Consider the following 12,473-nt stretch of genomic DNA (forward strand, 5'->3'; position numbering starts at 1 on the left):
ATCTGATACATGGAGGGGAATGTAGGAGTAAATAGCATAAGACAAATGTTAAGTCCTTCCAGTTTGTGGACTGATAGCAATAGGATATGCAAAAATACTGATAAATTATTCACTCACCTCAAGAAATACCTGAAAGCTGTTCCTGCTGTGCAGGTGGGACCCAAGCACCAGGTGAGCATCAACAACCTGTTGCACAGAAGTTAACTCTAGCAGGATAAGCACAAAGAAACAGCACAGATGGGTTTGAGTTCACCCACCACGCTGTTTGTGGGCTTCCAACGACGAGATGTGTAAAATAGTAAAGAATTCTTCACTTACCTTGGGTAAAGAAGGAACAATTTCCTTCCCTGCACACAGGGGCTGCTTGGTGAGCTGGTACTGGCAAATGTGTGAGGACAGCAGCCTCTGATCCCATTCATTTTGTAGGAGGCTGTAGAGCTCCCATGAGGATTTACACAAGGTTGTACAGCTACACCAGCTGGTATCCCCTCAACAGGCCCAAGGTTTTACTGGGTATCCAGTAACACACAATCCTAGACTGAGAGTGGTGACAGCAGAAATGCCCCCAGAACGCTGTAAATGAACAGCTGTGAAGGTAAGAGAGCTCAGGATTTGTACACATGTCCTGCTCCTGAGTTAGAACAGGTCAGGGCTACTGGAAGGCCACGCACCCACCTAATGTCTGACCAAGGAACAGAATTGAGAAGCAGCCACAAAAATAAATGAACTAAACCCCTGTGCCACCCAGAAATTCCCATCTGATGGATCATACGCCACATGTTACTAAACAGAAGAGGTATCAGCAACCATTAAATCAAGACCAGTTGGCTGAATTCCTTTTTTATTCCCTCTTTCTCCCATTTTTGTGGGTCACCCATTTATATTGGGTTTTTTTTCAGGTTCATTTCCCATATGCTCAGTAAAAATATACATAGCTATGTTTTTGGTTTGAATACTATACACAGCCACACATACATACATACACACCCACATACATATACATATAAATATATTTTAAAAGTTAATTCTGTTCCATGGTTAGAAGACAGGAGGGCATTTCCCATGAACAGTTTGAGCAGAAAATAAATTATATCGTTCTAAAAACATATGAAGAAAAAGAAATCCAGGCACCTGGAGAAGCTGGTTTAATGTAGAGAAGAAAAGGCACAGCATGCTTTAAAAATGCTAATATACATGATGGAAAACTATCAACCTCGGTTCTCAATAGAAAACTGAAAATTCCAAGCTTAGATAGTTTACCAAAAATTACACAATATGTCACTGCTAAATTCTGAAAGTAATCCCAAACCTAATCCCCAGACCACAGCGAGTCTCCAGGGAATTCCTTATGGATGTATTTTTCACTGAAATTGTTCTTTCCCTTGTTTCCTTTGCATTTAATAGAACCCATGGCTCAACACCCTTTAAATTTATTGTATTATATTTCACAAGCAGCAGGCAGAGATGAGAACCTTCTGAAGGTGTTCTCTCAGTCCTTACAGGTCAGTCAGTCCCACGCACATCCCACCCTGAGGAATCTGACGCCTTTGGGCTCCCCAGACCCTCAGAGAACAGGGGGTGAGCCCAGGCTGCCAAACCCCCACCCTCTGCACTCCTTAAAACAGCCTCTGTAAAAACAGAACCCAGGTCTGAGTCCAGAAATGTACAGCAGGGAAATTTCCATGAGTCACTGCAATGTGTGAAGGAAACTGGGAAAGAAGTATGAAAATCATCATCGTAGAGTCACCATGACCTACTGCCCCACCAGTTGTTCCTCATGCTGAAATGGTTCTTAATTAACTTGATAAACTCTGTACCAAGGAGTGGTTTTAAGCTTTTGACATCACCTATTTATTTGCCTTTATTCACTGTAGGTACTGCCATTCTTTTCTAGACAATTTTAAAGGACATTTAGGGTGCTGTAAGGAAATTTTATACATTCAAGGCTGATTGTACTTACACAATAACAAAGCTGCACTTGAACTGGGCTCAACACAACCAAAATCAGCAGAAACATTCATTTTCTTCTAGAATTCAGGATGCTGCTGCCAGTCAATGGGAAAAAAGGTACTCTGGCAGGCTGGGAAGACATGAAATATCACTTTTATGCTTATCACACAGACAGTTAGCAAGGGCTGAGGCAGGACACTGGGATGGGAGGTCTGTTTATGGATATAGAGGGTCTGAACTAAAAATGAGTCTAGCAAAAAAAACTTCTGGCTTGTTGAAGAAAATGGACAAGAAAATAGGCAAAGGGAGAAATGGCTTCTAGGAAGCATTCCATTAGAATGGGACACCCAGCTGGACATTTTTTACAGGAGATATCTGAAATCTACCAGTAAATTGTTCCCTCCTACCCTGGCTGATGTGCCACAGTGAGTTCTTTAGCAAAGTGTTCTGCTGGGCTGGGCTGAGCAGCAAAGTCTGAACACTGCACTGGAAACCCCCAAAACTGATGCTGGAAATGGAACAATATGATGAAAATCCAATGGAGAAATTTCACCAATCAAAAACCCAGATATATGAAAGTGCCAGGACTTCAAAAAAGCCCCCAAATTCTAAAACATAAGAATAAACCTTGCCTGAAAAAAATGACTTGTCTGTCTCATATTGAGTGACTGATTAGTGGATGATACACAAACCCATTGTGCACTTGTTTGTTGTTTCAGCTCCTGCAGAGGCTGGAATGTAAATGCATCATTGTTAAAAAAGAAAAGAGGATTTTCTGATAGTCAGAACAGCTAAATTCTGTTCTAAAATACAAATTAGAATTGCCTTTGTTGCACAAACCACATGTGGTGCTACGCAATCCCTTTAATTTTGGATGTTCTAGAGCTGGTCATTTTCCTCCAGGGGAGTGTGGCATCTTCATTAATTCCCAAGCACACAGCTTTGAAAATTGATCCTGCTTGTAGATATGGTATTACAGCTCACCAAGTCAATGGAGCTATGGTATAAGAATACAAAGTTCCACATAATTACGGGTGTGCTGAAAACACCAGCATTTTCTTCCTTGGGTTGGGCACCCTGGATTGAGAGAATATTTGTATCTTCTTTTTGTGCCCTCATTCCCTAGTTATAATTCCCTAGTTACAGGGAGATTTTTCCTCTTATTGCTTTGACAGTAGACTTTTCAAATTCCACACAAAAGCTAGATAGAAACCAATTCCATCTTAATAGCGTGATTTTACTTGTGTATCATAACTTAGGACAAGAAGAGGAACAAAAATGTGCATTGTGTGGGCACTGAGCATCCTGATTTAAAGGATGTAGAGCCCATGATGATTGTTTTAAAGATATTCAAATTCATATTCATGACAGGCTGATTAAGAACGAACAGACAGCACTAATTCAAGAAATCTTCCACTCTGTTGAATTAGAGTTGGTGTTTATGTTGTGTTTTGTTTGTAATTCCACCTGTATGTCTCAACAATAACCAATGCTTAGAATAGTAGAAAAAGCAGCAAAATGATAACTCAAGTAAAAAAAAAAAGTGATAAACCCTATAAGTAGTGCCTGTGAAGCTTCAATTCATGCTAAGAATACAAATGGAAAGTTGTAAATATCTCTTTTTCTTGTCTTTTAAAAGAAGTGAGTTAGAACAAGCCCATAGAGAGATGATTGATGGAGTATGGTGGAATTATGAGCAATATTCTGGAAACGTCTCAACAGAGCCTGTAAATCTGAGTTCACACATCCCTGCCCCTCACAGATCACAGTTTCAGTGATGTCTTCTAGCTGACCTTGCTCTGTCACACTTCCCTGATGCACCACGTGTCTGAACGTGCTGGGGGTTCTGCAATTCCACAGGGAGGGGCAAACAAGTTACACCAAACCTTCAAATGAGCTGGAATTCTGTGCACAGCCAAGAAAATAAATATTCAGTCAACATCAGTAACACATTAATAAAAAGAAAAAGGAAGAACTCTTTCTAGTGATGCTAGAGGGAAAGGCAGGTTGGTATTTTTGCCTTCCCTTAGATGTAAATGCTGTAGAGACACTTTTGGCCACCTGTAGAGCTGGCTAGGAAAAAACTCAGATGCTGGCTCAGAATTTATCTACCTTGACAATGGGCAAAAGTCTTTTGGGAATGGAGCTTGGTCATCAAGAAGAACTTAAAAAATATTTTCATTTTCCATTGCATCTGATCATGGTGGCTAAAATAGCAAGAATAATTTCCATTAGCCGCTAGCTGAAGTTCAGATGGATGCAGAATCTGTCTGGCATCAGCTCTAGAACAGAAGGATTTCAACAGCATACAAGGGACATTTCAGGTTTGGTCACATATCAAATGTAATTAAAACAATTCCTAATTGTGAAGCTAAAAGTGTGTATAAATGCTTACACAGCATTCCTTATCTCACTTATAAGACTTGTGACACAGAACAGCAAAGGAGAAAATCACTTTCTACATCTTCATAAACAGAGAAATCCAACTTAACTATGCCTGACTCCAATGATGCATTCCTTAAAAAGTGACAAAATGGAGATAACTGTTTTGGAACCTGTTTTTATATGCAATTTTAGATCTCTGAGACTTGTTGTATTAACTCCTTGCTTCATGTAATATAAATTTTTTGGAAGAAGACCCACAAAAGGTCTCTGTGGAAAACTGATATCCTGAACTCTGCTATCTGTTACATTAGAACACACTATGAAGTCCATTTGCTCCTCATTTTAAATGGAGATTTAGTGTAGGAATAGATTTGATCTAAACATGGTTCTAATTACCTGTATAGTTTGTCATAATAAATTGGGTTACCCTTCAAAATATTACTTGGGAGGCACTAAACAAATGAATATAAACTGGCATAGCATGGAGTATACCTAAAACACTTTACTAACTCTTACATTTTACTGAAAATGAATGATGAAGTGGAACAAATCTTCCCCTAGGATGGCAATTTACCTCTAATTATGGCTTCAACTCTTAAGACCTCACTTCTTTTAAGAAATTAGCTTCTAATGGGAAAAAAAAAAAAAAAAAAAAAAAAGCCAAACTTTTCAAAAGGACCAGGACTGGAATCAAATCACATTTTCGGAGATCTTATTAAGAAGGATGAAATCGGAAGAAAAATTATGCTTTTAAAACACTGATTCAAATGTCAGAAAGGTGTGGCTTAACTGGGACTGGAAAAGGTCTAAGAGGGTCACGCATTTCCACAAAGACAACTTGTGCCTTCTGACTTGGGAGCAGGATCTGTTCGTCAGGAACTGCAAATCCCACACGCAGCGATGCAAATGGAAAGTCCTGAAGTGTTTAAGAGACTGATTGTGGGAACATGATCCACACTGCTCCAGCAGAAACCACAAAAAGCCATTGGGAAATGTGCTACCTGAAATATCAAAATTGGCCTGAAATGTAATCTGGGCTGGGGAAAGGTGGGGGCTGGTCACAGGTTGGACTCAATGACTTCATTCTCCAACCTAAATGATTGAGTGATTGTGTAATTTTAGCTAATCATGCCTACACTGGGAGTAAGGTTTTAGAGTGTTTAGATAACAATTTCACAGCAATAGTCAGGGATGAAATCTAATTAATTGTAAAATAAAGCTTGTAACATTTGCAAATAGGATTATATAATTTAATTCCTAATGATAGAGGGGCCTGGACTCCCAGCTGAGATACCTGCTATTTCTAGTCCTAACATTTAGTGTGATTAATTCTGCAGAATTAATCTGCAGAATAGACTTTATATAATTTGCAAAGTATGATTAGCCAAGATAATTTTTACTGAAATCATGTTCTCTACTTTTGCTGGTGAATGGCCCATGTTCTAACTTTAATTTGGATGGGAACAATGGTAACACATTTCACACCCCCGATTTTTAATCTTCTCTCCCTTCCCGCAATGAATATGGTTTTTATATTCCTTCTCTGACTACATAGTGAACTCATTTATAACCTGTTTCAGCTTCCCATCTGATTAGTTCTTTTCCCTATAGATTTAGTTTTGCTGAACCACAATGGTACCACACAGACAGCAGAATAAAATATAAATTCATACATAATCATGTAAGCAGAGATAGAATACTTGCAACTCCTATTCATTTCAAAGAAGCTGCCACTATTTAATAACTTTAGAAGCTGCACCACTGTTTATATTCAGCAGAATGCCTTATCCTAGTAGAGAGCACTGAATAATTATCACTAGATGAATGCATGCTGTAAAATAAATATCAGAACTGGCATAAGAAAAGGCAAAAAAAAAAAAGTTCTTTGCAATCCACTCTTTCCCCAGAATAATTGTGTAATCTTCAGACGGGGGAAGTCTGAAAAGACCACTGAATGAAAATCTCCCCATGTCTTTAGCTTTAACAGGGGTACTGCTGAAAGAACATGGACAAAGCTGGTGAGGAAACTCTGAGAAAAGCGATTGAATTTCCATCAAGATTCCAAAAGATTTTAGTACTATCAGCAGACTCAGATAAAACTCTGTACATAAGCACTTCTCTGTCTTGCAAGAGTATATAAGAGAAAAAGAGCAGCAGATTTCGTTATAATTGTCAGTTCTATTCAGATAAGCACAGAGTGGTACTGTTCCCTCACACGAAGCATTTTCTGCACTTTATAAGGCCATTTGGAAATGTGAGCAAGCTGGCAGTTTATTACCAGCTGCACTTCACAGAGCAGGGATGGGGCAAGCAATTTCCATCAGAATTAGAATGAAGGGATGGCAGCCTCCCACTGCCAATAACCACATGGTCCAGGAGGCTGGGCAAAAATTCAGTTTAGGGGAGTCCCATATTGCTGCTAACTTCAGCAATGGACTTAGAATCTCTACATTTCCCAGTAACTTCATTTTTTAAAGTATTGGGTACAGCACGGTCCAGCAAAATCTCTCTACAGGAACTGCTACTTGCCAATAATTTTAAATTAACATTAATACTAGTAGGTCTTAATTAATATACTTAATTAATACTAACAGTAAGTTTATAATGAACAACCAGGGCAGCAGACATCACGGATGAAGCCAACCTGAGTTACCAGGCTCAGCAAGATTGAGTCTGAGCCTCTGGACATTAACAGAAGTCTGTACACAAAATTTCTCTGGTTCATTGTCAGTCTGGGGCCAATATGAAGCCTGAAATACCTCTCTTCCTAAACAGACATCTATTCTTCTCAAACTTTTACCTTTAACCTCTGGCAGAATTAGAAAGTGCTGTGTGGAAATTCAACCAGCTGGCTGGAGGAATTCTTCAGATGGATCAGAGGAATGTTGGAGTAGCAGATCCTCCGAGCAGTGAGAAAATCCTGGAAGCTGCTCACGGTTCTGCAGTCCCATGTCACCTGTTAGGGATAAGATGGCACTAAAAGTGGGTCACAGGTGTACCACTTTGTGAGAATTGAACCCCAAACAATTAAAGCAGAGCTGCTGGGATAACCAGTGTGTGAAGAAGAAATGAGAAAGGTGAAATATTTGATGGAGTGGTGTCTAAGCAGCCCATTAGTGTTTTGCCCCTACTTCATGGCTTTCCTGAGAAAACCTGTAAGCTCAGCAGCAGCACTTCAGTAGCACTGTGTGCATACATAAAAGCAGCCTAGTGAAACTTGAGACCAGAAAATCTGCATGAAACTGAGAGCAGGAGATAAGTGAAAGAGAAATTTTCCACATTTACTGTTTGATCACTCAGGAGTGAGTTATTTCCTCGGTTTGCCTGATTCAAGGCAATAACCCAAACTTCGAGCTCCCTCAAGTTCTTGCTGTTACCCACCCATACCCCAGTACACTTATTTAATGTCTTACCAACAGCTGCCAACTTTTACAATCTGAGTTCTGTCTCTGAAGTGTGAATTACTCAGCTGTGGGGTTTTTTTCACTTCATATCTGCAGTGGTTCTGCTGTCCATGGTTGTTGGGGTTTGTTTTCTTTTTTGGAATAACTCTAAGATTGTGAGAGTTTTTGCTTTTTAGTTTGTGTCGTTAAAGAAGGAGTTTGAAATGTGTTTGATTGTGTTTTTAAGGTTGTTTACTTTTTTATTTATATATTTTTTTGACCTGCTGAGCTCTGCTTATAAGTTTATTATAGTATCCTGCCCTGAGCCTCGGGCAGCTCTTACTTTATATACTTAAAATTATGTGTAGTATGTTTATAATTTTGTGTTAATTTTTGTTATTTATGTTAGACAGTGAATTTTTACTTTAATAGAAAAGTGTTACTATCACATGGAGGACAAGAAGAAGGAAAAGAAGGCTTAAATTTTTCTATCTTGACTCTTTGAATTATAATTTTAAAAATTTAAAAATTTTATTTTTCTACTTTGTGTTAATTCAAATATCACACTACTCAAACTTTTGTGGCTTGTGATTCTTCATACAAAATTGACAGCTTTTTATAGGCTAAAACCAAAGCCACAGGTGTTTTTGACTTTATGCTAAGGTCTCTGAGACCTCTGCCAGGGTCTCGAGACAGCCAGGGCAGAGTCCTTATTGTGTCCTTTGAGCTACCTGCCATCCCTTTGCCAGCTGAGGCAAGAGCTCAGCTTAACTTCAGGTAACTCTGGAAGCAGCTTAATTTGTCTCCAGTGAAACTTTCACAGAGCTTAGCACTGGTATTTTTTAAATAAATAAGACTTAAGACTTTTCAAACAGTACAGAAATAGCTATGAAAAACCAAAATCAATGACCATGTGATCAAATGTTTTGCAAAGTTGTAGCAAAGTTACTTTGAAGTTTCTTTTATTCTCCACAACAGGGAATTTCAGCCTGGTCTAAGCTAGAAATATCTTTCCATAACCCAATAATAGGGTTTCTTTTCAATTAGTTAATTAAAGTACCATATTCTTATTTTACCTTGCTCTACTGAAAGAGAGGCACAAGAAAATTTCTTATACAGGGCTTTCACGTCACTTTGATACCTCTATTTCTACATAAAAATATCCAGAAAAGGCCAAAAAAAAATCCTTTAAAAAGAACACCATCATCATTTTCCTGATGGCATACAAAATCTAGTCACTCTTTTAGTTCTTTCTGATTACTTTTTCACAGGAGGAGAAAGATATCACAGACTAGGAAGCATGAAAGGAAAGGAGAAGATAATCCACACTGCAGACAAAAATCTGCAGGACTTTGCTGGAATAATGGATCCTAACCACCAAAAAGAATAGAGAGCAAGGACCTGCCTTCTTTTCCACACACACTCCAGTGAAACTGCATTTTCACAGCTGGAAAGTTTGGAGTTTGTTCTGTGCTTCTTTCCCTATGCTTTCCCTCCAGAGATAAGTCTAAAACTGAGATACAGCAAAACAACACAAGCAACACTATGAAAAAGAATCAGCTCTTTGATAACTCCAATAGAAGGAGCATTTTCCTGACCAATAAAAGTGATATTTGTGTGGGTTGTTATTCTCAATACCTCAGGGTATGATTGTGCAGTTAATTGGATTCAAGGGAGTGCCACACAGCATAGGTGGTATCTGTCAATAATAATTGTTGCTAAAAGTAGGAGGATGTTTTAGGAGTAAAATTACAGATGAGATATTTCCAGCAGTGTTTATTTTTCTACTGAGAATACAAAAATATTTATGCACTTCTATACCTCTACAGCAGATGTCATATCACTTCTGATTAAAACTGCTTGCCAATAATAAATTTCTGTTGGGCACAAATTAAAATAAGCTCCTACAGGCAACTCCACAAAATAAAAATTTCCGCTGCATTTGCCGACATGTCCTCCAGATTTTCTGATAAAAATAGGTAAACAACACAAACAGGACATCAGGAAGTGCAAGCTGGGGATCACAAGTGTTCTGAGTATCTTCTGAGAGCTTGTTCATTTAGAGACCCCCACTACCTGTGGATAATTTATGTGTGCTCACTATTGCTGATGTAAAATATTAAGACAGCTCAGTAACCTCAGTAAAGAGACTCACAGGCTCCAAAGACAGGATAAAGAAAAAAGAACAAGCTTGCCGAGCACACCAGATGAAAAATTTATATTTTTAATATCTTTGTATTTCCACATTCTATTCTATGTTCATCAGAATCTGAAGCATGGAATAGCAGTGACTTAATTTCTTTTCTACCTCCAGGTGTACACCAGGGCATCAGGCTGATGTTTGGCTCATAGAACACCAGCTCTCTTATTACTCCAGATAATTTATTTATAACGAGGTTTGTGTGCTTTCCCTGTTAGATGTTGATGCAACTTGACTGAGCTTTCAGTTTCTAAATATGTATAATTGTTAAATGGATACAAATATTGATAAAACATTCCCTACACTAGAGCAGAAGTGTCATACAGGGAGCGTTTCCAAAGATAAATCCTGGGAAATATATTGCACATCAGCTGGTTTTCTGCCCAATGAGAAAAATCCTCAATATGAAAGGCCTAACTGCAGAGAAGCTTTAGAATTTTAATTTCATATTTCCATTTCCACATTAATTAGCCCGTTCACAATTACCTGGAAGTGCTTCACTACATGTGAGGATGGCTGTTTGCTGGGCTTAGCTCCTGGAGAATGGACACTGAGGTTGTGTTTGGAACGTGAGCTGATGGAAATGCTTATTCCATACACTAAACCACAGCATAAAATTGTTCTCTGGCACAACAGAATGCACAAAAAAAAATGCAGATTCGCTGAGAATTGTGATGGGAGAAATGAGGGCATTAACTGGAGGTGGTGTCTTCCTGCAGATCAACCTTTCTTGCATGGCCACGATCCTCACCCAGGACAGACCAACTCCTTGTGTGATTCCAGGCAGAATCCAGGCCCTGCAATGGATGGGAAAAAGCTGGGAAACAGCTCAGGTGATGCCAAAAAAAGTATTAATAAGCAAACCTCCCCTTCTAAACTCTTTGGAGAATTGAGTACAGACCTTTCACAGGTTGCTGGAAGTGAAAGACACCAAGAGACAACCTGAGAAGCTTTTCATAGGTGTGAGTCAAGTTATTTAGATCAGTGTAGTGAATGCAAAAATAAAGGAAAACAAATGAAAACTGTACACATCTGAAGGCACACTTACAGCTGGCATAACCTTCCTCAGAGGAAAGTGAGATTCAAATGCTGTGATTCTGTAAGATTCTTAAAATTTGTCAAAAAAGAATGCTGTGACTTTGAAAGTTAGATATTGAAGCTTTCTTTTAGGTTCAGTAGCCAGAGATGGCGAATATCTTCACCTCTGCTCAAACCAAGCCCTGTGCAGTACAGCACTTTTTCAGATCAGAAGTTACGTGGCACATTTGGAGCTTTGGTTTGTGCCCAAATGACTTGGCAAGACTAAATTCAGCGATAATGAAACTTCACAGATTTGCAGACATCCTGGAAACAGCAGAAGCAAGTTTAGTATTGTACTCCTGGACATAATTACAGCACTCACATATTTTCATTTAAAAAAAAAAAATAAAAATTATGAAGAGGAAGAGACAGAAATTGTTCACAGAATTGAACAGTCCTATCAAAGGACAGCTATAAAGAAGAAACCTCTCCAGCCCTCCAAAAATGATATAGTCATTTGAACTGGTGATTTCAGTAATTAAATTTCAAAATACTTTTGTTTCACCACATCTCAAAGGCTCACGCTGGCATGCAAGAAACAGTGATGTGACTGAGGACATTAACAGGTAGTGCTGCAGTAATTAGCAGTGTGCTCTAACTGTGCTTAAACACAGGCCATCATGTCCTTACCAGAGATTATTCCTAAAAGATGGAGAAGTCCAGCCCTTTATGCCGAAGGTAATTTAGGCTCAAAACCCAGCAGTGAAGGAGTCTGGAGTATGTCAAGAGGAGAAACAAAGTACCCCCAACCCAACACTTAGCAGTGTGATAAAAACCATTTTAACTCACAAGCATTTTTATTCCTAAAATCTGAGTTTATCCATGTAAGAAAACCCACAGCTACAGCAACCAACCAACCAAAATAATATTTTCTGTTTGAATGTCAAACACAGCCTATGACAGCTTCAGAGTCTCCCTCTAAAGAAAACTGTAAAATCCATCTGCTCTGATGAGCAAAAATAAATAAATATCCCCCTAACCCTTTTCACATTCCAGGCATGTCCCTTAACTTTCTTTATTAACACTCTTTGGACAGAAATAGCACAAAGAATGCACAAGAGCTAATATTGGAAAAGCTAAACAAAAGCTGTAATCAGATTTTAAAACAGACAATATAAGGCATTGTAATTAACTGGGTTGGAATAAAGTGGTCTTTATTAGTGCAAATGAGCTCATCTGCTATAGGAATGAATATTTCACAATCTAATCCAGAATGTATTGACACCAGCCACACATTTACATTTCTTCCATGGACAGATTGTTATTGACCTTGTGATGTGACATATCTACTGTCACTAAGCTACAAAACGGGAATCTCATCCTGCCTCTCCTCTTTTATATACAGAGAGCAACTAATTTGTCAGCATGCCAGCTTTAACTAGCTGAGATGAAGGTAAGCTAATTTAATAGGAACTGTTCAATAGCTTCGACCCACCTGACACTGTCAGTTAAGGCAGCTCCACATTGCAGTGTCT

Source organism: Vidua chalybeata, chromosome 14, assembly GCF_026979565.1.
Source record: "Vidua chalybeata isolate OUT-0048 chromosome 14, bVidCha1 merged haplotype, whole genome shotgun sequence".
NCBI lineage: Eukaryota > Metazoa > Chordata > Aves > Passeriformes > Viduidae > Vidua > Vidua chalybeata.